Genomic DNA, 25,111 nt, shown 5'->3' with positions numbered 1-25,111 from the left:
TTAGTTTAGGTTAAGCACATACAGTTGAAGTCAGAAGTTTTCATGCACTTAGGTTGAAGTCATTAAAACTCGTTTTTCAATCACTCCACAAATGTCTTATTAACAAACTATAGTTTTGGAAAGTTGTTTAGGACATCTACTTTGTGTATCACACAAGTCATTTTTCCAACAATTGTTTTACAGACAGATTATTTCACTTATAATTCACTATCACAATTCCAGCGAGTCAGAAGTTTACTGTGCCCTTTTAAACAGCTTGGAAAATTCCAGAAAATGTTGACATGGTTTTAGAAGCTTCTGATAGGCTAATTGACATAATTGGAGGTGTTCCTGTGGATGTATTTTAGGCCTACCTTCAAACTAAGTGTATCTTTACTTGACATCATGGGAAGATCAAAAGATATCAACCAAAACCTCAGAAAAAAATTGTAGACCTCCACAAGTCTGGTTCATCATTGGGAGCAATTTCCAAACGGCTGAAGGTACAAACAATATTACGCAAGTATAAACATCGTGGGACCACGCAGTCATCATATCTCTCAGGAAGGAGACACGTTCTGTCTCCTAGAGATGAACGTACTTTTGTGCGAAAAGTGCATATCAATCCCAGAACAACAGCAAAGGACCTTGTGAAGATACTGGAGGAAACAGGCGCAAAAGTATCTATATTCACAGTAAAACGAGTCCTATATCGACATAACCTGAAAGGCCGCTCAGCAAGGAAGAAACCACTGCTCTAAAACCACCATAAAAAAAGCATGACAATGGTTTGCAACTGCACATGGGGACAAAGATTGTACTTTTTGGAGAAATGTCCTCATGAAACAAAAATAGAACTGTTTGGCCATAATGACCATCGTTATGTTTGGAGGACAAAGGGGGAGGCTTGCAAGCCAAAGAACACCATCCCAACCGTGAAGAATGGGGGTGGCAGCATCATGTTGTGTGGTGCTTTCCTGCAGGAGGGACTGGTGCACTTAACAAAATAGATGGCATCATGAGGTAGGAGAATTATGTGGATATATTGAAGCAACATCTCAAGACAACAGTCAGGAAGTTGAAGATTGGTTGCAAATGTGTCTTCCAAATGGACAATGACCCCAAGCATACTTCCAAATTTGTGGCAAAATGGCTTTAGGACAACAAAGTCAAAGTATTGGAGTGGCCATCACAAAGCCCTGACCTTAATCCCATAGAAAATGTGTGGGCAGAACTGAAAAGGTGTGTGCGTGCAAGAAGGCCTACAAACCTGACTCAGTTACACCAACTCTGTCATGAGGAATGAGCCATAATTCACCCAACTTATTGTGGGAAGCTTGTGGAAGGCAACCCAAAACATTTGACCCAATGTACATGCAATGCTCCCAAATACTAATTGAGTTTATGTAAACTTCTGACCCACTGGGAATGTGATGAAAGAAATAAAAGCTGAAATAAATCCTTCTCTCTCCTATTATTCTGACATTTCACATTCTTAAAATAAAGTGGTGATCCTAACCTGACCTAAGACAGGGAATTTTTACTCTGATTAAATGTCAGGAATTGTGAGAATCTGAGTTTAAATGCATTTGGCTAAGGTGTGTGTAAACTTCCCACTTCAACTGTATAGGACATTTGGAAATGCATTGGCTTAGGCATTAATCATGCACACGTCGTCAGTGAGATTCAAACGTATGATCTTCTGTTCTCTGTTCTCAACATTGTGGAGCGAACATCCATGTTTTTTTAAGCTAACACAAAGCTGCGTCCTTTTAGTCTATTTAAACAAACCCCATTTCAAAGGAAACAAGCACTCAATTATTGGGCTCTGCCAACACACCTGAATGAACAAAACATTAGGAACACCTTCCCAAAATTGAGTTGCACACACTTTTGCCCTCCGAACAGCCTCAATTCGTCAGGGAATTGACTCTACAAGGTGTCCCACAGTTGTTAAGTTGGCTGGTAGTGGATCTCTACTCTGAATAGTTCATTCCATCTCATCCCACAGATACTCAATTGGATTGAGAGCTGGTGGCTGGGCAGGCCACTGCAGTAAGCTGAATTCGCTGTCATGATCGTGGAACCATTCTTGAATAGTCCTAGCCTTTTGGCATGGGGCATTATCCTATTGAAATAATCAATTCACAGATAGAAATACTGCTGCCATGAAGGGATGCACCTAATTGGCAATGATGTTCAGATATCCTGTGGCATTCAAGTGTTGCTCAGCTTTTATCAATGGCCCCATGTGTGCTATCAAAACACACCACACACCCCACCCCACACCTGCAATGTTGACACGCATCATGATGGATGCATGTACTCGTGGTTTGCTCTATACCCTAGTCCTCCCATCAGCGTGAAACAGCAGGAACCGGGATTCATCAGACCAGGCAATGTTTTTCCAATTCTCCAGTGTCCAGTGTTTTCATTCCTTAGCCCACTGCAACCATAGTTTCTTGTTTATTGCTGGAAGAAGTGGAACTCTGTAAGGTCGTCGGCTGCCATACACCATTCGTGTCAAGGTACAACGAGTTGTGCATCATTTTATGGGTCTTTGTGAACGAATTGTGTACTGAACTGTCAGTTGACTAACTGTAGCCCGTCTGTTGCTTTGCACAATTCGTGTCAGCCTCCTTTGTCCTCTTTTATCAATGACCCATTTTTGACCACTGGCCTGCCATTGGTTGGATGTTCTTTGGGTGGTGGACCATTCTTGATACACAAGAGAAACTGCTCAGTGTGAAAAACCCAGCAGCGTTGCAGTTCTTGACCCACTCAAACCGGTTCGCCTGGCACCTACTACCATTCTCCGTTCAACGGCATCTGCACTGGTTCAAGTGGATTTATCAATAAGGGATCATAGCTTTCACATGGTCAGTCTGTCATGGAAAGAGCAAAACATGACATGTTACTGATGTTTTTAAATAACATTCTTAGAATGTTAAGGAAACATTAGTAATGTTTTCTTGTGGTTTTTATGGAAAGTTTTCTTAATGTTCTGAGAACATGACTTTAAAATAGAACCATGAGGCAACCTGCAGAAAATGTTACGCTGACATTCCCACAGAAGAACATGTTTTAAAAAGTTTTATTTGACCCACTTTTTCAATTACGATCTTGTCTCATCGCTGCAACTCCCCAACGGGCTTCGTAGAGGCGAAGGTCAAGTCGCCCTTAAACCACGCTCCTTAACACCCGCCAGCTGCACCAATGTGTCGGTGGAAACATTGTTCAACTGACAACTAAAGTCAGCTTGCTGTTGCCCGGGCCCACCACAAGGAGTCGCTAGAGCGTGATGAAACAAGTAAAGGGCCAGACCCTCCCCTAACCTGGACAACTCTGGACCAATTGTGCGCCGCCCTATGAGACTCCCGGTCATGGCCATTTGTGAAACAGCCTGGAATCGAACCCGTGTCTGTAGTGACGCCTTAGACCGCTGTACCACTGGGGAAGCCACCAAGAAAGTGGTTTAATGTTCTCTGAATTATTTGAGAAGATTTCCAACATTTTTATGATATGTTACCATTTTTGAACTTTTAGGAAACGTGCTGTTAAAGTAATGAAATACCAATTTTTTTTTTTTTTTGTCAAGTTCATTAAATGTGCTGAGAATCTTCCAAGCCAAGCAACTATTCTGCATTATTCCCAGAAAGTTGTGGTGGGGTTGTATGCAAAAATAAACATAGGACAACCAAGCTCTAAGAAATATAATGTTCTCAGAACATTATGTGCTAGCTGGGATTATACAAGAAGCTACTCTCCTCTGTTTTTATTTTTGTGTGTGTGTGTGTTATTATATATGTTTGTGTTATTTCTGTCTGTTCGATGTTTGTGTGTGGAGTGTGTGCTGCTCAGTATTTGTGTGGTATTTATGTGCCCTTGGTGCTTGTGTGCCTGTACATGTGTGCCTACTGTATGTATTCTGGGTCTTTGTGTGCCCCGCATGTGTGTGTGTTTGTCATGGGCGTAGCCTGGTGCCTGGCAGCAGTGTGATGTGAGAGGCTGTGAGACAGCTCCAGTTCCCACGTAAGGCAGCGCTGGCAGCAGCGGAGAGCACCTCATGTCATCCTTGCCATCTGAAAATCGGGCTGTAAGATGAAGATATATGTCGTGGGGCCTCTCTCTTTTCTGAGCCAAGGGGAACAAGGGAAGGAGGGATGGAGTGTGTGTGTGGGTATTTATGTGTGTGATGCTAGTAAAATATTAATACATGAGTGGGGTTTGAAGAGGTCCACTTGACACTTCCATACTCTAGCGTCACCTCTTACTATTCATTACAACACTCATATGTAGCTTACTGTACTCTTGACATGTATAATAGCTGTTGGTTGTCTAATTGTTAAGTGTCAAGTGTTTCCTGTAGTCTTGACAGTACAACGTTGGTTCGGTTGCCTACAGTTTGTTGTATGTAGTTACAGTATGTTGCCATGACTATAATCATAGCTGTGATGTGTGAAGCAAGAGATGGTAAGTTGTACCACATACAATTCAGTGTACATGGAGTATTCTGTTTAAGGGTGCTTCACCTTCATGATCACAATGCTACTGCCCCCCCCAAAAAAAAAAAAAAAATTGATTACACTCTCCAAATGGGGCTGAAGGTCTCAGAACACTTAATCAATTTATATCAGATTAGCTGTGGAATATTCTCTAATGTCAATAACAGAAATGCTGCTATTCTGACAGCAGGGCTCTTTAAATCCGAGCTACTTGCAGTGAAGCAGCATTGATTTCTGCCAAGCTCTGCATAATTCAGCCATGCTGTTCAGCCTCATAGAGCAATAAAACTATTAGTCTCAGTGGAAAAAGTAAACATGAGAGAGTAAGTTTTTAGAAATCATCACTTCATCCCATTCTTTCTGCAGTAGCGTCTCTGTAGCTGATCATGAGGACAAGACCCTATCTCCACATTCTGCAGAAATATCTATATGGATTTAGGAGTCTCCCTGAAGCAAGGTCCTCAGCTAATTAAATCTGTAATCACAGTGGGGTGGTGGTCTGCATGTTGAAATGACGGCCAGTGGAGTTTTATTTAACAAAGAAAAGATAATTGGGTTCAGGGCCTTTCGTTCTCCTCATAAAACACATAGGTTCCTGCTTCCCATCAGGCTGCTGATATCACTGCTCTGTCTGTGCTGCTCAGGTAGAGCACTACTTCCCTTGAGGAACAAGACACCACTGCCAAGGGTACACCAGAGAAGCACTCATTTTGTCTTTAGGGTTTTAAGTCAGTAGTGGGATGGAGAAGGCTTCAGGGGAGCTCCAGACAGAGCTGGAATTCTAAAGGAGGGTGGAGGGAGATACTCTCTCTAGGACTGCATGTAATCCTTTTAGGGCTGCATGATCAAATTCAGATCAAAATTGTGATATTGAGATGTGTAATATCCATATTGCAAGAGGCTGCACTTTTCTCCTTTCTTTAATACAAGTAAAACTAGACTACGGTACCTCCTCCAATGAGATGCGCTAGACTCCGTTAATTCACTCCCTGCATGCATAAGAGGGTGCTGACCAATCACAAGCGGGCTCTCTCACTCTGCGTGGCATGCACATGCTGGCCAATCACAATTGTCCTGGTGAGGGGGAAAAAGGCTTCACAGTGTTGGAAACATGAGTGTTGCTAGTGCTAACGGGAATGACCTTCCGTCGTATGGAAATATTTCAGCTACAGGCAAACTGATGTCAACCAAATGTGCATAAAGTACCTCGGAGTTGTGGCGACAACAAGAGGCAACACGACACATTTATTCAATCATTTGAAAAAGTACCATCCCCTACTTTACGATGATTGCATGGTGAAATAAGTGCCAAACAGCACCAAAGACACTCAGCCATAGCCAGCCACCAACGTTAATCAGGTATTGATTGCTGATGCGTTTTCAAGTGTAACGCCCTACTAAAAAACAGAGAAATCACTGAGACTATCGCATAGCCAAAGACATGATTCATATTTACACTATTAGCAAAGGCGGCTTCAACAAGATAATTAACAAGCTGGACAGGAGATAAAAGATTCACCCATATTTTTCCCAAGTCAGCATCCCAACTAAACACAATCAAGGGAAGAAGTTGAAACAGAGCTTACACATGTTGATTTATGTGACTACAACATACCTTTTGTCTAGCAGAACAACCGACAGTCATTCGTTTGACAGTACACTTTATTGATGAGGAGTTTCAACTGAATGGTCGGTGCTTGCAGACATAGGCATCCCCGGAGATCACGGGGTGAAAACATCACTCTGAGGTTGAGAGAAGCTTTAGCCGCCTGGGGCCTAAATGAGGAGCAGCAAGTGTGCATAACGATAACGGCACAGACGTGCTAAAGGCCATCGCATTGAATTACTGGACCAGACTCCAATGTTTTTGGAAACAGGCTACACTTTGCAATCTATAGCTTACATGTTAAGGCACTTTGAATTATAATAATCATTGAGCCTACTTATACACAATTAAACCTACAGTATGGCTGGTGAAATAAATCAAACTTAAATAAAGAAATAAAACGTATATTATTTAAGAACTCATAATGGTAAAATAGGAATTCATAATGTAATTAAATAATTTGTGCTGCGCTTATAGCACACTGAAAAATGGATGTTTGTTAATATGTAGGTGCAATAATATTATCATATGTATAACAATGTGGGAAAATATTTGTTTAATTTGGTTTTGTATCCAGTTAGCACAGTATGTATTCATTCCTACGATCTCATTTTAGAAGTGATGTTCTCTACCCTGCCAATTGTGTTAAGCATGTCTGATGGAATTACCAAGTTTTCACCCAAGTGTTTGAAAATCACAATTCATATTCGCAAAATCTTCACAAAAAAATTGCATTTGGATATTTTTTGCAAATCGTGCAGCCCTTGCTCCTTTCATCTTTGATATCTCGAGTCTTGCTCAGTCTAACAAGGTGCTCCACATTATAGTTCTGCCAGCCACTCTCATATGACCCAGGTACTCACACGTCCCACTTTGCCCTTCACATACAATCTACCTTGGACCCACCCAAACTCTATAATTAAAATTAGTATATTCCAATTTTAAGCACTCGTGCATGCTAGGTGGACTGGCAGCCATATTGGGTGAGCCATTCAGAATGTTTGATTGGTGACACCATAAAGATGTGTACAAAGGTATACTATCTCAGACACAACTTATCATACGGTTCTTTACTTTTTTTCATGGTCTTTCGAGCCATAAAGGAACAGTACAAACTATCTCAAGACGTCATCCAGATAAGGTCCTTATTTGTTATTTTCCATTGGGGTCACATGACAAGAAGAAATCCTTCATTCTGGAAATGCTATGTTCATCTGTGAGCTGATCTCTAAGGTTGTGCCATCCTCCTTTTCTTCCGTCCATGTCATTATCTGTCTTACTCACGTTTGTGCCTGTTCCCAGGGCACAACATGTAAAGGGTTCTGACTGGGAGAGAGAGAGAAAAGGCAGGCCAATCACAGTATGTCGGTGTTATCAATGCCCTGTAGCAATCGCCATAGTGACCTGATTTCTTCCTGTTATGTTCCACATTTCCTGGGCCATTCACTCCAATCCACCTGATCCTGACCACTGCCATTTTTGTTAGGAAAAATAAATATATTACAGAAATCTAAGAATGAAATTCAACTCCCTGATCTTATTTTGTATTTTACTCATAATCCATTTTACATTCATTTTAATTATCAGGTCATTTGAGATATGTTTTTGAACAACATTGATAATGATATTGCTTCCTGTTACCAACATCAGCAGGGTGTTTTTAGAGAGCCATCCTCCTCGCTTCTCCTCGGTCACATTCTGTCACATTTATTACTCAGATTTGAGTTATGGTCTTTTGATTCATCGTCCAGTCACGTTTGTCCGTGTCTTTCATTTCAGCATCTGGGTTTAATTGGTGCGATGTTGTAAAGCCACAGCTGCGCTGCCTGTTAGGATAATAAATTACCTCAATTAGGAGAGAACCAAAGGCTCAGCTGTCTGACCGATGCTGTAGCCACTCTCCTCTTACACCCATAGATAGGGCCTTAGTCCCTATGCGCCCTGGTCAAAAGTAGTGCACTATGAAGGGAATATGCTACTATTTGCTAGAATGAGCTTGAATGAGGCTCCATCGACACGGAGCTTATCCCAAACACCTGTGTCTCACTTTGGCCTGCATTTCAACCGCCACCTGCATCATCGGCGTCATCTGCATAATCTGCGTCACAAGTTATCTGACCTAAATAACTTGTAAGTATGTGTATACATACTGCGTTTATTTTCAGCAAACGTAACATGTGTAAATATTTGTATGAACATAACAAGATTCAACAACTGAGACATATACTGAACAATGTGTCCCTGAACAAAGGGGAGTTCAAAATCAAAAGTAACAGTCAGTATCTGGTGTGGCCACCAGCTGCATTAAGTACTGCAGTGCCTCTGCTCCTCTTGGACTGCATCAGATTTGCCAGTACTTGCTGTGAGATGTTACCTCACTCTTCCACCAAGGCACCTGCAAGTTCCCAGACATTTCTGGGGGAATGGCCCTAGCCGTCACCCTCCGATCCAACATGTCCCAGACGTGCTCAATGGGATTGAGATCCAGGCTCTTCGCTGGCCATGGCAGAACACTGACATTTCTGTCTTGCAGGAAATCATGCACAGAATGAGCAATAGTCTGGTGGCATTGTCATGTCAGGATGAGCCTGCAGGAAGGGTACCATATGAGGGAGGAGGATGTCTTCCCTGTAACGCACAGTGTTGAGATTGCCTGCAATGACAACAAGCTCAGTCCGATGATGCTGTGACACACCACCCCAGACCATGACGGACCCTCCACAAATCGATCCTGCTCCAGAGTACAGGCCTCGGTGTAACGCTAATTCCTTCAACGATAAACACGAATCCGACCATCACCGCTGGTGAGACAAAACTGCGACTCGTCAGTGAAGAGCACTTTTTGCCAGCCCTGTCTGGTCCAGCGAAGGTGGGTTTGTGCTCATAGGCGACGTTGTTGCTAGTGATGTCTGGTGAGGACCTGCCTTACAACAGGCCTATAAGCCCTCGGTCCAGCCTCTCTCAGCCTAGCCTCTCTCAGCCTATTGCAGACAGTCTGAGCACTGATGGAGGGATTGTGCATTCCTGGTGTAACTCAGGCAGTTGTTGTTGCCATCCTGTACCTGTCCCGCAGTGTGATGTTCGGATGTACTGATCCTGTGCAGGTGTTGTTACACGTGGTCTGCCACTGCGAGGACGAACTGCTGTCCGTCCTGTCTCCCTGTAGAGCTGTCTTAGGCGTCTCACAGTACGGACATTGCAATGTATTGCCCTGGCCACATCTGCAGTCCTCATGCCTCCTTGCAGCATGCCTAAGGCACGTTCACACAGATGATCAGGGACCCTGGGCGTCTTTCATTTGGTGTTTTTCAGAGTCAGTAGAAAGGCCTCTTTTGTGTACTGAGTTTTCATAACTGTGTATAATTGCCTACCGTCCGTAAGCTGTCAGTGTCTTAACGTCCGTTCCACAGGTGCATGTTCATTAATTGTTTATGGTTCATTGAAACAGTGTTTAAACCCTTTACAATGAAGATATGTGATGTTATTTGGATTTTTATGAATTATCTTTGAAAACACCCATTTCCCGAAAAGGGGACGTTTATTTTTTTTCTGACTTTATAGATGTTACTGAATGTAGGCTTAAAAGGTACAGCGGTTCCTCAATTAAATGTTTTGAGCTTATGCCGCGACACATTTGTGTTGATGGTGGTAAATTGCGTAATTCCGTCATTGCTCCACGCTATCGTTAGAGGGAGTTAGAAGATTGATTTTGCTTTAGGTATTGCTTTTGGATTCTCTCCCTCATAAAAACTTTTCGAATGTATCAAACTGGCTTTTTTTTAGCACAGTGTGGAAAGACTGATATCCTCACTATATAAAGTGAGTTTCTGAAACATGGATTCCTTCTTTGCTGATGTGAAGAAGAACATTTATGACAGAGGACCTGAGTTATTTCATTTATTTGTTTTATTTATGAAATTGACTATTTTATTTAGGCAATTACATTTATTTATTTAGGCTTGGCCTATTTAGTAGGCTATTTTGCAGCATAAAGCTATATTTGTCAGCATAAAGCTGAGTGACTCGCTAATTTGTGGTACCAACATTATTTCAGATAGTCTTTAATAAAGAAATGTTTTGACCAAGTTAATCTGCTCATGTTGCATGTGTGTTTTCAATTATTTGTGCCATTGTGGTTACAATGAAGAATGTAAACTAAATAAATAATCAGATTTGTGTTGCAAGCTGTCATTTTTCCTTTGTTTTTTTTTTTAAACACGACGAAACATACAAATGACAACATCACACAAACGTCAACTACATCACACCTGATCAGACCCATATGCTCACACCCCCATCTCCAGGTCCTGCATCTCTCTCCACCAACTTCACCATTTTGTTTCTCTCCGTCACACACACTTTCACAATAAAGCATTTGACCTTTCCATTATGTTAACGACGGAGGATTGGTTGATTTCCAGTTTTTAAATATTTGTTTTTTCAAGATGATTGATGAGAAAAGTATCGTTCAGCCCATTGGGTATCTCACAGCACCCTTGGATGCCATGTCTTTAAATATGCAGGCAAGACGGATTAAAAGTACATTTCCATTGTAATTCTTCTGACATCCAACTTTCTAACTCTGCTCATAACTTTTGGACTTTATAACATTCCCAGAATGCATGGATTATTATAACGTAATGAAAAATTAACCTGGTGATCCAATTTAATTTACTGTTGGGCTACATGTAGCCGAATGGTTAGAGCGTTGTTGCTAGGATTGAATCCCCGAGCTGACAATGTAAAATGCTGTCGTTCTGCCCCTGAACAAGGCAGTTAACCCACTATTCCTAGACCGCCATTGTAAATAACAATTTGTTCTTAACTGACTTGCCTAGTTAAATAAAGGTTCAATTAAAATTTTAAAAAGAACACCAATGGGTTGAATCTTCTGAATGATTATATTGAAGAAAGAAGCCACCTCATATGAGTTCTGTGAGCCGATCCATTACCCAACAAAAATACATAAATGTATTTAGCCTAATTGTTTTATGACTACAGACAGTTGGTTATTATTGCTATTTGCCTGCATTAATTAATGTGTCAGCATGTCTATTCAACATTTGGCTAATAATAAACCATGCCAGGAATTGAGAACAATATATATAATTTTTTTAACAATATAATGCAGCACATCCACAACTCAAATCGCTTTGAAAGAGTCTTCTAATATTAGCCAACAAATAAAACTACTAAAACAATAACTACAAAAACAGTCCATTCATCTCTCAGATTCTCTCAAATTGCTGTGCAGGAAAAGGATGTCATCCACTGTACCTGGTCGCAGGCTCGCAGCTGGCTTCACTCTGACACCACAAATCCATTTGTAGGTGAGGCTTTATCCTTTGGAACCACACAATTACCAGGGGAAGAGTAGGCTGCTCACTTGCCTCCAAGGCGAGCATGGCCTCTTTGAAGTAATAGAGGAAATCAACAAGATCCACAAGTATTTTTTCACAATAGCTAGCCTTATGTTATCTGCAGGTTTGAGCTGGGAACTGTCCCACTCTGTGAGCACCCACTCTTTGTTTATGTAATGGGCTATAAGGCTCAAGTATCGTATTTTTTCAAAAATTTCCAGTCCACATGTGAAGTGTAATTGTGCTGTTGTATTTAACAAAAGTTCTCTCAGCTCCGGGACCACCTGCCAGCTGATTTTGCCCAATGCAGTACTCCAGTGTGAGAGGAGACTCTGGGACACAAACATTCACACCAAGCTATTAGACTATCTTTCTGTAAATGAATGGAGGTGTGAATGTTTCCATTCATTTACAGAAAGATAATCTAATAGCTCGGTTCGGTGTGAACAATTCACCAGTTTGTGCCACATTTTAGACTACCGATGGATGCGGAAGTCAGAGTTGAGTCCTATTGTAAAGTATAGCCTTATGGCCAAAAATGGCAAACTTGCAACGCATTCGAGGCTTAAGTCCTCTAAAGCTTTACATTTTTAACTCAATATCACAGACCTGATTTACCCTAACAAAAAATGCATCAACCCCTCCAAATATGTCAATTCATTATAATCCATGTAATAATTCAAACAAAATTAGCTGCGTACGCCAAAGTCGATCAGAAAGAATGTGTCTTAAACCCCTTCATTATTTGTGTAACTTATTTTGAACCAAAGCCATAAAGGAGTGAGTCACGTAGCTGTCGGAAGGTTCTGAAACATAATCATCAGTGCACCTTTGAATTGGTGCAGAGCTGTCGTCAAGGCAAAGGGTGGCTACTTTAAAATATGAAACATAAAAAAACACTTTTTTTGGTTACTACATGATTCCATGTATTATTTAATAGTGTTGATGTCTTCACTAATATTCTACATACCAATGCTGAGGCTTTGGAGTAATTTGATCTCGGTCACATATATCCGATTCAACCTCCCCAGGCAACGGCATGAACGATGCAGGATTCAAAGCACCAATCTTATGGAATTGTAGATTGTCCCCCATTTAACTTTAACTCACACTTTGTCCATCTCGCACTCGTAACATGTGCTTCTGTGCTGTTAACTATGGTTGCTACTGCGTGTGGAACATACAGATACACTTTTTGACTTGTAATCGAAGCCGTTTCTGTCGCTTGTACCGCCCTCAGGCACGGGGGCATTCCTCTCACCACCGAGTCAAACAATTTACTCCAGTACATTACTGGTCTCTCAAATCAAATCAAATTGTATTGGTCACATACACATGTTTAACAGATGTTAATGCGAGTGTAGCGAAATGCTTGTGCCTCTAGTTCCGACCATGCAGTAATATCTAACAAGTAATCTAACAATGTTTCACAACAACTACCTTTTACACACAAGTGTAAAGGAATGAATAAGAATATGTACATTTAAATGTATGGATGAGTGATGGCCGAACGGCATAGGCAAGATGCAGTAGATGGTATAGAGTACAGTATATACATATGAGATGAGTAATGTAGGGTATGTAAACATTATACACTGCTCAAAAAAATAAAGGGAACACTAAAATAACACATCCTAGATCTGAATGAATGAAATATTCTAATTAAATACTTTTTTCTTTACATAGTTGAATGTGCTGACAACAAAATCACACAAAAATGATCAATGGAAATCAAATTTTTCAACCCATGGAGGTCTGGATTTGGAGTCACACTCAAAATTAAAGTGGAAAACCACACTACAGGCTGATCCAACTTTGATGTAATGTCGTCAAAATGAGGCTCAGTAGTGTGTGTGGCCTCCACGTGACTGTATGACCTACCTACGCCTGGGCATGCTCCTGATGAGGTGGCGGATGGTCTCCTGAGGGATCCACTGAGGAAGTACAGTTCCCGCTCAGCCCAGTCAAAACTGTTCGCTGCTCTGGCCCCCCAATGGTGGAACAAACTCCCCCACGACGCCAGGACAGCGGAGTCAATCACCACCTTCCGGAGACACCTGAAACCCCACCTCTTTAAGGAATACCTAGGATAGGATAAAGTAATCCTTCTCACCCCCCCTTAAAAGATTTAGATGCACTATTGTAAAGTGGCTGTTCCACTGGATGTCATAAGGTGAATGCACCAATTTGTAAGTTGCTCTGGATAAGAGCGTCTGCTAAATGACTTAAATGTAAATGTAATGTAATGGATCTCCTCCCAGACCTGGACTAAAGCATCCGCCAACTCCTGGACAGTCTGTGGTGCAACGTGGAGTTGGTGGATGGAGCGAGACATGATGTCCCAGATGTGCTCAATTGGATTCAGGTCTGGGGAACGGGCGGGCCAGTCCATAGCATCAATGCCTTCCTCTTGCAGGAACTGCTGACACACTCCAGCCACATGAGGTCTTGCATTAGGAGGAACCCAGGGCCAACCGCACCAGCATATGGTCTCACAAGGGGTCTGAGGATCTCATCTCGGTACCTAATGCCAGTCAGGCTACCTCTGGCGAGCACATGGAGGGCTGTGCGGCCCCCCAAAGAATTGCCACCCCACACCATGACTGACCCACTGCCAAACCGTTCATGCTGGAGGATGTTGCAGGCAGCAGAATGTTCCCCACGGCGTCTCCAGACTGTCACGTCTGTCACATGTACACAGTGTGAACCTGCTTTCATCTGTGAAGAGCACAGAGCGCCAGTGGCGAATTTGCCAATCTTGGTGTTCTCTGGCAAATGCCAAACGTCCTGCACGGTGTTGGGCTGTAAGCACAACCCCCACCTGTGGACGTCGGGCCCTCATACCACCCTCATGGAGTCTGTTTCTGACCGTTTGAGCAGACACATGCACATTTGTGGCCTGCCGGAGGTCATTTTGCAGGGCTCTGGCAGTGCTCCTCCTTCTCCTCCTTGCACAAAGGCGGAGGTAGCGGTCCTGCTGCTGGCTTGTTGCCCTCCTACGGCCTCCTCCACGTCTCCTGATGTACTGGCCTGTCTCCTGGTAGCGCGTCCATGCTCTGGACACTACGCTGACAGACACAGCAAACTTTCTTGCCACAGCTCGCATTGATGTGCCATCCTGGATGAGCTGCACTACCTGAGCCACTTGTGTGGGTTGTAGACTCCGTCTCATGCTACCACTAGAGTGAAAGCACCGCCAGCATTCAAGTGACCAAAACATCAGCCAGGAAGCATAGGAACTGAGAAGTGGTCTGTCGTTATCACTTGCAGAACCACTCCTTTATTGGGGGATTCTTGCTAATTGCCTATAAACTCCATTTGCACAACAGCATGTGAAATATTTTGTCAATCAGTGTTGCTTCCTAAGTGGACAGTTTGATTTCACTTTACTTCTCACATCCGCCCCAGCAGTGATATTCCTGAACAGAGAAGCTAGAGAAGTTGGTGTCCGTCTCTCTCTGCTACCATTTTAAAGCCATTTTTCAACTAATCCTTGTTATGTTGATGACAGTGGATGCATGTAGCTGTTATGACCAAGCGTCAAAGTACAGTGTTACTGTATAAGTTTGTTTGTATGACCACATTGCTCTCTACCACAGGAGCATGCAACCATGGGGCCCAGGGCTTGTTGCCCATATGTATTCTGTGTTTATCATTGGGCTTGCCCTACCTCCAGCTGGTCTCTTGCTGAAGGGGATTCACAGTGAGGTGGACCTCTATGAGAACTGGACATCTCTCCAGGCTCTCACACAGGTTTTGCAGCTCTACAACACACAGACAGGCAGAGCAACACAGGCCTGAGCTTCAGGTTTTACAACACACAGACGTAGTGTAGCGTCCTGGGCTTTAAGCAGAGCAGTGCCCTACACTTGTTGTTTTCACTGTCTATATCTATCACTGGTATCTGATCTTGTTGTGGAGACTATCTTTATCTGATGCCTGGATCCCCTGACATTTACTGGATGGATGTAGAGTAGAGTAGGGACTATTTCATGTCCTCAGTAATGTGCACATCGAGGAACTTGAAGCTTTTGACCCTCTTCATTGCTGCCCCATCTATGTGGATGGGTGTGTGCTCATAGTCCATGATCAGTGTGGCGGTGGTGTTGTTGCCTACCTTGTCCAGGTGGGATAGGGCAATATTCAGCGCAATGGTGATTGCGTTGTCTGTGAATCTGTCATATCACCTCCAGGTAAAGTGGAGATGATATGATCTTTAACTAGCCTGTCAAAGGACTTCACAATGACAGGAGTGCTACGGGGCGATGTGTTTAGTTTTAACTGGGAACAAGGCATCGGTGTCCAGATCATGGCTGACTTTCCCTTGATAATCCATGATTGTCTGCCACACGTCTCATGTCTGAGCCGTTGAACTGTGACTCAACTTTGTCTCTCTACTGTCATTTTGCGTCTCTGATTTCCTTACAGAGGTCATAGCTGGTCTGTTTGTACACGTTCATGTTCCCAGTCACCTTGCCATGGTTAAATGTGTTTGTTCGTGTTTCAGTTTTTCACAAATGCTGCCATCTATCCATGTTTTTTTGGTTTGGATCTAGTCTAATCGTCTAATCGTCACAGTGGGAACAACATCCTCTATGCACTTCCCGATGAACCTAGTCGCCGAGTCAGAGTATACTCGCTGGCTGTATGGACGGGGACAATATATCCGGAGAGAGACATGATTCCGTTAAACAGTATGTTACAGTCCCTGATGTCTCTCTGGAAGGAGATCCTTTCCCTGAGCTCATCTACTTTATTATTCAGGGACTGAACGTTAGCGAGTAATATACTCAGAAGCGGTGGATGGTAGGCCCGCTGCCTCAGTCTGACTAGGACCCCACTTTTGCTGCAGACCCTGGGATGAATGGAGCTGCCTCAGTAAGTACAAACAAAGGATCCAGTTCAGGGAAGTCGAATATATGGTCGAATTTCTGGCGAGTGACCGCCAATCTAATATCCAAAAGTTATTTTCGGCTGTAGGTAATATGAGACATTCTAAGTAACAACTAAATAAATTAGAAATACTGCAAAGTTGGCTAAGAGTTAGAAACAGGCCGACTGTGTATGTCGGCGCCATCTTGTGCGTATGTTTGTGTGTGCATGCCTGTGTGTACGTGCATGCATGCCTCTGTGTGTGTGTGTGTGTGTGTGTGTGTGTGTGTGTGTGTGTGTGTGTGTGTGTGTGTGTGTGTGTGTGTGTGTGTGTGTGTGTGTGTGTGTGTGTCTCTTTGTGTGTAAGAAGCAGAGGGAGCGAGAAGCTTAGTTAGCTGTCTGCTTGGCGCTCCACTGCCCTTGTGATGTATGTTTATGACCCATCATGGTGAGCCAATTACAGTGCTTCTGTGTGGGAGAACCACACCATCCCATCTCGACCGTCAGTGTCTCTGCACAGCCTCAGAGAGAGACAGTTAGACTAGATAGAGAGCATGAGAGAGAGACAAGTGACAGTTAGACTAGAGAGAGAGCGCGAGAGAGAGACAAGTGACAGATTAGAGCGAGTTCCTTGACACTGTAGCCAGCTTTTTTTTCTCTCCTAGGGGGAAAGGAGAGTAATCTTCAAATGTAAGGCAGAGTACTAGGCAGGAGGCACAGGAGTTGGACGCCGGGGGTATTGGGGCTTTATTGTTCGCTTTACTGTACATTACAGTCATTTGTACGCAGAAAATGAGGGACTCTCTCACATGCACACTCATATTTACACACACTTTCTGTGCACCAGACACGCACTCACACCCGCGTTACATACAGCACATTGATGTGCACCTCACATACACGAAGGGTACATAGCGGAACAATGGCACACTGATGGGTATTATGAATTACGTTCCCGGGGTTGGGCTGACTGTCTCTCTCTCTCTGTCTTTGTTTTGACAGAAACAACTGAGGAGCATCTGTTAGTGGATCCAGTCCATGTCAACCTTCAGAACTCCTCCCAAAAAGACATCTGACTTCTGCCGAAAGGTACTATAACATTTCTTACAACACTCGTATGAGCTTGACTCTGTTAGACCTGGATCGTCATGTGTTTAATTGAATGGCAATACTCTGTAGAACCAAGTGAGCAGCACAACAGTGAGCAAACAGTCTTTTATTATATATTGTTGTTCCCTTTATTTTTCTGCATACTGTACTTCTCCTTACTTCAGAGAAGCTACAATACTATATGACATTCAGTGTGACAGAGCGAATTATGCCTGTCGTTGTGATCTGACATTTTAAAAGGTGAACACACGGAGAAAGTTCCGTCTCACAGCCGCTCGTTTATATATCCCAATTAGCATTTTCAAATGAGTCATCATCTCCTTTCCTCCTGACAGGCAGCGATACAGACACAGAATGTGGTTACCCACTTGGTCATTTTGTAAAAATATATTATTTTCTGTAACTACTATTAAGTACCCATCTCATTGTTATTCAATTATTAGAGATACACACGTGTTTTTTTTTGCACCCACCATACGTCTTGTCCGCAATGGTCATGTCAGGTGAAATGTGTATATTTTGGGATATGAGCACTCAGTTTGTTTGACACGACAAAGATCTGTTTCGGATCGTAACGTTGCCAATGAATCAGTGAATTGGGAGCTTTAACAGTGTGCGGGGCCCTTCTTGTTCTATACTAGAATTCTTTATTAGCCCTGTGCGTATGACCACAAACCTTTCGACAGACACAGAATGTGACATTATCTCTGTCTCGATCTGTCTGGTAATTAGCGCCATCAGTTCCTCGCATGCATCTGGGAGGTGAGGCTGAGGACAATGTATTTTTAATTTTAAAGGACGACAGTTTCATCTTCCATGAATGTTTTATTGTTGTTTTTTTTACATAGAGAGATAGTGTCAGAGACAGAGATTGATGATTGGATGCCGATTTTAGAAGAGGTGGTTTGTGAGATCTAAACCTGGTCTCCAGGGGCAGTATACTGTATGTGACCTCAGACATAGACTGAAGACAGTGACCCTTGGAGTAGAGGGTCTATATTTTCAGCCTATCCACACTCTGTTGACAAATCAAATCAAATTGTATTTTTCACGTACACATGGTTAGCAGATGTTAATGCGAGTGTAGCGAAATGCTTCTGCTTCTAGTTCTGACAATGCAGTAATAACCAACAAGTAATCTAACTAACAATTCCTAAACTACTGTGTAAGGGGATAAAGAATATGTACATAAGGATATATGAATGAGTGATGGTACAGAGCAGCATAGGCAAGATACAGTAGATGGTATTTAGTGCAGTATATACTTATGTAAACAAAGTGACATAGTTAAAGTGGCTAGTGATACATGTATTACATAAGGATGCAGTCGATGATATAGAGTACAGTATATACGTATGCATATGAGATGAATAATGTAGGGTAAGTAACATTATATAAGGTAGCATTGTTTAAAGTGGCTAGTGATATATTTACATAATTCCCATCAATTCCCATTATTAAAGTGGCTGGAGTTGAGTCAGTGTCAGTGTGTTGGCAGCGGCCACTCAATGTTAGTGGTGGCTGTTTAACAGTCTGATGGCCTTGAGATAGAAGCTGTTTTTCAGTCTCTCGGTCCCAGCTTTGATGCACCTGTACTGACCTCGCCTTCTGGATGATAGCGGGGTGAACAGGCAGTGGCTCGGGTGGTTGATGTCCTTGATGATCTTTATGGCCTTCCTGTAACATCGGGTGGTGTAGGTGTCCTGGAGGGCAGGTAGTTTGCCCCGGTGATGCGTTGTGCAGACCTCACTACCCTCTGGAGAGCCTTACGGTTGAGGGCGGAGCAGTTGCCGTACCAGGCGGTGATACAGCCCGCCAGGATGCTCTCGATTGTGCATCTGTAGAAGTTTGTGAGTGCTTTTGGTGACAAGCCAAATTTCTTCAGCCTCCTGAGGTTGAAGAGGCGTGTGTGTGAGTGGACCAATTCAGTTTGTCTGTGATGTGTATGCCGAGGAACTTAAAACTTGCTACCCTCTCCACTACTGTTCGATCGATGTGGTTTCCTGAAGTCCACAATCATCTCCTTAGTTTTGTTGACGTTGAGTGTGAGGTTATTTTCCTGACACCACACTCCGAGGGCCCTCACCTCCTCCCTGTAGGCCGTCTCGTCGTTGTTGGTAATCAAGCCTACCACTGTTGTGTCGTCCGCGAACTTGATGATTGAGTTGGAGGCGTGCGTGGCCACGCAGTCGTGGGTGAACAGGGAGTACAGGAGAGGGCTCAGAACACACCCTTGTGGGGCCCCAGTGTTGAGGATCAGAGGGGAGGAGATGTTGTTACCTACCCTCACCACCTGGGGGCGGCCCGTCAGGAAGTCCAGTACCCAGTTGCACAGGGCGGGGTCGAGACCCAGGGTCTCAAGCTTGATGACGAGCTTGGAGGGTACTATGGTGTTGAATGCCGAGCTGTAGTCGATGAACAGCATTCTCACATAGGTATTCCTCTTGTCCAGATGGGTTAGGGCAGTGTGGTTGAGATTGCATCGTCTGTGGACCTATTTGGGCGGTAAGCAAATTGGAGTGGGTCTAGGGTGTCAGGTAGGGTGGAGGTTATATGGTCCTTGACTAGTCTCTCAAAGCACTTCATGATGACAGAAGTGAGTGCTACGGGCGGTAGTTGTTTAGCTCAGTTACCTTAGCTTTCTTGGGAACAGGAACAATGGTGGCCCTCTTGAAGCATGTGGGAACAGCAGACTGGTATAGGGATTGATTGAATATGTCCGTAAACACACCGGCCAGCTGGTCTGCGCATGCTCTTAGGGCGAGGGATGCCGTCTGGGCCTGCAGCCTTGCGAGGGTTAACACGTTTAAATGTCTTACTCACCTCGGCTGCAGTGAAGGAGAGACCGCATGTTTTCGTTGCAGGCCGTGTCAGTGGCACTGTATTGTCCTCAAAGCGGGCAAAACAGTTATTTAGTCTGCCTGGGAGCAAGACATCCTGGTCCGTGACTGGGCTGGATTTCTTCCTGTAGTCCGTGATTGACTGTAGACCCTGCCACATGCCTCTTGTGTCTGAGCCGTTGAATTGAGATTCTACTTTGTCTCTGTACTGACGCTTAGCTTGTTTGATAGCCTTGCGGAGGGAATAGCTGCACTGTTTGTATTCGGTCATGTTACCAGACACCTTGCCCTGATTAAAAGCAGTGGTTCGCGCTTTCAGTTTCACGCGAATGCTGCCATCAATCCACGGTTTCTGGTTAGGGAATGGATCAAACAACGACAAAGCTTTGTTTGTGTTGGCTGGCTGAAGAAGGGCACTTGCCCATAAGGTTTATCAAGAGGGAAGATATTGACATCAAAGCCACTGTTGCACTTTGCTGCTGTTGCTTATCACACTTCTGTGATACAGACGGTAGAGTCGCCATGTAGAGCAATTTAAACCGACAGCCAGAGTAGATGTTTTGTCATTGTCAGTGGCACAGACTCGTCTGTTCTCAGTGCCATGTGGAACTTCTTAGTGATGTATGTGCACAAATAGTAAAGAAGCTTAAGTGTTCTCATAGATTGTAATTTTGAAGTTGATTCTATAACTTTAAACTTAACAGGTTGCTTACTATACAGTTTGAATAGCTTCTGGTTTTGGCTGGTGTCCAGATCCTCTCATTCTCCAGCAAAAAGCCAATGTAGTTGATTTTCAGACTGGTGGTGGGCTTCATTTATTGACAGAAGCAATATGATATGTTGGTTGCTGTCGACTCCTGGTATATGCAATAGCTTAGGACGCTTGTGAATGTGGCGAGATTCATGCATTTCAAACGGAGTTCGCTACTTTCCCCACCCACCCATAACTGTAGGAGGCGAGACACTTGAACGAATGAGATTTAACATTCTCGAAGTAAAGGCGACTTGAAACAGTTTAAAGTGAGAGTGAAGGGATCCAGATCTACATCTGCCAGAATGAAGCAACAATGATGTGGCCGATGTGCATTAATGATTCATGCAAACAGCTGTTCTTCCTACAGGACAGACAGCATAAACCAAAGCCTGTGTGCTTGATAAAAACATCACAGGCCTGTGTGCGTTGCCTTGGAGCTAGGGATCCTATCCCAGCTGCCCAAACTGTGCATAGCGATGAGAGCGTCCGTCAAAGACAGCTCACGCTAACCAGCCCTGTCACAATCGTTTTAGTTCACATGGACCTCAGCTCAACTCCACAAGCGGTTTACGTGGTGGAGTGAGTGGTTGTATTAGTGGTGGTTAGTGTTGAGCATCTGGAATATGGTGGTCACTGGACGGTAAAGTCATTGTCTTAGACTAGGCTATGTGCAATCATTCATCTATGCAAACGTTAACATGCAAGTCCAGTAAAAAAGTTTAAACAGAGACAAAAGGCATTTTCATATTCTAAATTCTAAATTCAGAGCAAGAGTAGAACACACTCCCTTCGCTCTCTCCCTCTCATGCGGTTGGGCTATATCCAGATTTTCTTACCGTCATAACATTTCTGTACCATAGCGGGGTATACAGCATTACAGAATGTGCACACGAGGAGTGATTTAAAAAAAACACATACAAGAAAACATGGATTTTGATAAGGTTTGAATTACTGGAACCCGGTTACCGAGATTTACCGCTTGAAACCACCTTTTCCCAGGATAAATAGCTGCGAGAATCCGGCAAATTATAATAAATGATTTCTATGAACAGCGTGACGTGAAATGGAACTGGAAAACTAGACTAACAATGTCTAAATCTGGCTTCTCTACACGCTCAGGGTGGGGACATACAGCCCACCTCAGTATGGAGGGCAGTTCACAATGCATGTAGATCTATCATGGCAACTTTTTTTCTTGTGACGGGTAGGCCCGACATTTTCGGGGGGGGGGTCAATGTAAATAATCTGGGGGGGCATTTGATTAATTGTTCTGCAGTTATATGACTTGGGGGTAGAAGTTGTTAAGGATACTTTTGGTCCTAGACTAGGAGTACGACCCTGCCTCACACAGGAAGCGGCGCAGGTCCTAATCCAGGCACTTGTCATCTCCCGTCTGGATTACTGCAACTCGCTGTTGGCTGGGCTCCCTGCCTGTGCCATTAAACCCCTACAACTCATCCAGAACGCCGCAGCCCGTCTGGTGTTCAACCTTCCCAAGTTCTCTCACGTCACCCCGCTCCTCCGCTCTCTTCACTGGCTTCCAGTTGAAGCTCGCATCTGCTACAAGACCATGGTGCTTGCCTACGGAGCTGTGAGGGGAACGGCACCTCAGTACCTCCAGGCTCTGATCAGGCCCTACACCCAAACAAGGGCACTGCGTTCATCCACCTCTGGCCTGCTCGCCTCCCTACCACTGAGGAAGTATAGTTCCCGCTCAGCCCAGTCAAAACTGTTCGCTGCTCTGGCTCCCCAATGGTGGAACAAACTCCCTCACGACGCCAGGACAGCGGAGTCAATCACCACCTTCCGGAGACACCTGAAACCCCACCTCTTTAAGGAATACCTAGGATAGGGTAAGTAATCCTTCTCACCCCCCATTAAGATTTAGATGCACTATTGTAAAGTGACTATTCTACTGGATGTCATAAGGTGAATGCACCAATTTGTAAGTCGCTCTGGATAAGAGCGTCTGCTAAATGACTTAAATAAATGAATGAAAATGACTAATCAAATCCAGACATAGGCCTATTAATATGCTTCATATGCTGGGATCACCTTCATTAAAACTGCTGTTTCTCCACAATTGCAAGAATTGCTGGTGAAGTACAGTTCCCGCTCAGCCCAGTCAAAACTGTTCGCTGCTCTGGCCCCCCAATGGTGGAACAAACTCCCTCACGACGCCAGGACAGCGGAGTCAATCACCACCTTCCGGAGACACCTGAAACCCCACCTCTTTAAGGAATACCTAGGATAGGATAAAGTAATCCTTCTCACCCCCCTTAAAAGATTTAGATGCACTATTGTAAAGTGGCTGTTCCACTGGATGTCATAAGGTGAATGCACCAATTTGTAAGTCGCTCTGGATAAGAGCGTCTGCTAAATGACTTAAATGTAAATGTAAATGTTTCCCTCCCTATGGCACTCGTAACTTGAATGTGTCTCGGTAAATCCTATTCTACGATGGGGTTGTCGGATTTTTCTATTCATTCCTCATTTTGTTTGCAAAATTTGTTTGTCTAGCATCTTCAAAGTGCACCTTGACAGAAATATTTGTTCATGTTTCTTACAGTATTATTTGGGTGTGGTGGGAATGATTTTGCGGTGGTGCAGCGCCACAGTTAAATGGCTGCAGCGAAAACACTGACACACAAAATAACCACAAACAATATGGTCACTCATAAACCAACGGCCACTTTGCATTTCAATTCAATCCAATCCAAATGAGTACTTCCAATTATAATGGTGAAATGATGAAATGGATAATTGCTCCTTTCAAAGCAGAGCAGGTCTGAAGAAAAGACACTCGGTGCCTCTGCAATAGCAGCCCATTGACTATATAATGCACTATAAAGAGAATAGGGTGCTATTTTGGGATCCAACCACTGTTCTGTCATCAACACAACAAAGTCACACCTCGCTCCATACATGCACCCTTACATCTATCTGCCTGTCGTGCTGAATAACGCCTGCCACTGCTAAGCAGCAGTCGCTGAGGCACTGAGCTGAATTATTCCTGCTGGAAATCACGGTAATAAGCAGATGATCCCCTTTAGAAATAGCATCTGGTTGTGTTTTTCTAATGGAGGAGCCCCATCACATGCTGTCAGTCCTCATTCATCAGCAGCTGTTAGCCAAGATACCATACAGTGGAATATGTCTTTCTTTGCTTTTTTGGTGGACGAGCTAGATTTCACCAGTATTATACAGTATGTTAGAGAGTGTGTACTACTGTATAAGTGTTTGTCTGTATATTTGTACGAATGATGACCCATAAACAATTGTAGTCGCCCTCACATTTGATCTTGCAATTATGTTGCAGAAAAAAACAAGTTCAATTGCTACTGACCCAACTTACTTTCTAAGTGTCACTAGTAATCTGTGTTGGAGAGTGTTTCTGTGGTTTGTAGTGATTAGCTACTAAAGAGGATCCCTACTTCTATAAAAGTGGCTTTTTATTTTCGAAAACTCAATTACAGTGTTTGTGAAGCCTCTCACCTTCCAATTAATCCTAACAGTACCAGTGGGATCTGTCTGATTCCAATTACCAGAGCAGCAAAATACAAAATCTCCTCAACTCTAATCAGCAGGTTGAAGTTTATTGTCATGAATATTGCCCTGGTGGCAGAACTGACAAGCTCAATGGGCCAGCTGCAAAGTCCAAATTGGCTATATCTTAAAAATGTTAAGCTTTTTGGTCTTAATGTTAGGTTTAGGCATTTGGGTGTGATTAGGGTTAGATTTAAAATAATATTTTATGACATTGTGGCTGTGCCAGGTAGTGACCACTCTTCAGAGCTGCCTCCAGGTCAAGATTCATGACAATAAATGCCAACCTGCCTCTATCTAATCATCAAAAGCCCAAACCACTTCCAGCTCCACAATAGTGCACCTTCTTCCATAGGGACCTATGTGCTTTTTAATGCCTAGCTGTAGCAGGTTCAGAGTGCAGGACAAAGATCAAAGTGAGAGAGTAGACTTAATAACATGTGCTTAAACTGTGTGCTTTCAGCCTAATGTCAACCTAACACGCACACATGCACAGACATACACACACACGTTGTGCATTTTCCTATTCCTAGGTTGTT

General features: G+C 43.4%; 1 protein-coding gene across 3 annotated transcripts in view; it reads left to right on the top strand.

Annotated features, from left to right (window-relative positions):
- The window catches only part of LOC118400960 (alpha-1,3-mannosyl-glycoprotein 4-beta-N-acetylglucosaminyltransferase C-like), a 196,645-nt gene that overhangs the window by 92,479 nt on the left and 79,055 nt on the right, over positions 1 to 25,111 (top strand). For all 3 annotated transcript variants that reach the window (XR_008075293.1, XM_035798020.2, XM_035798019.2), the window contains exon 3: positions 17,325 to 17,411. The gene's annotated coding sequence lies outside the window, so the exon portion shown is untranslated. The remainder of the gene's footprint in view (positions 1 to 17,324; positions 17,412 to 25,111) is intronic.

This window comes from Oncorhynchus keta, chromosome 22 (assembly GCF_023373465.1).
Source record: "Oncorhynchus keta strain PuntledgeMale-10-30-2019 chromosome 22, Oket_V2, whole genome shotgun sequence".
NCBI lineage: Eukaryota > Metazoa > Chordata > Actinopteri > Salmoniformes > Salmonidae > Oncorhynchus > Oncorhynchus keta.
Note: the sequence above shows the minus strand (reverse complement) of the source record. Positions and strands in the feature narration are given on the sequence as shown.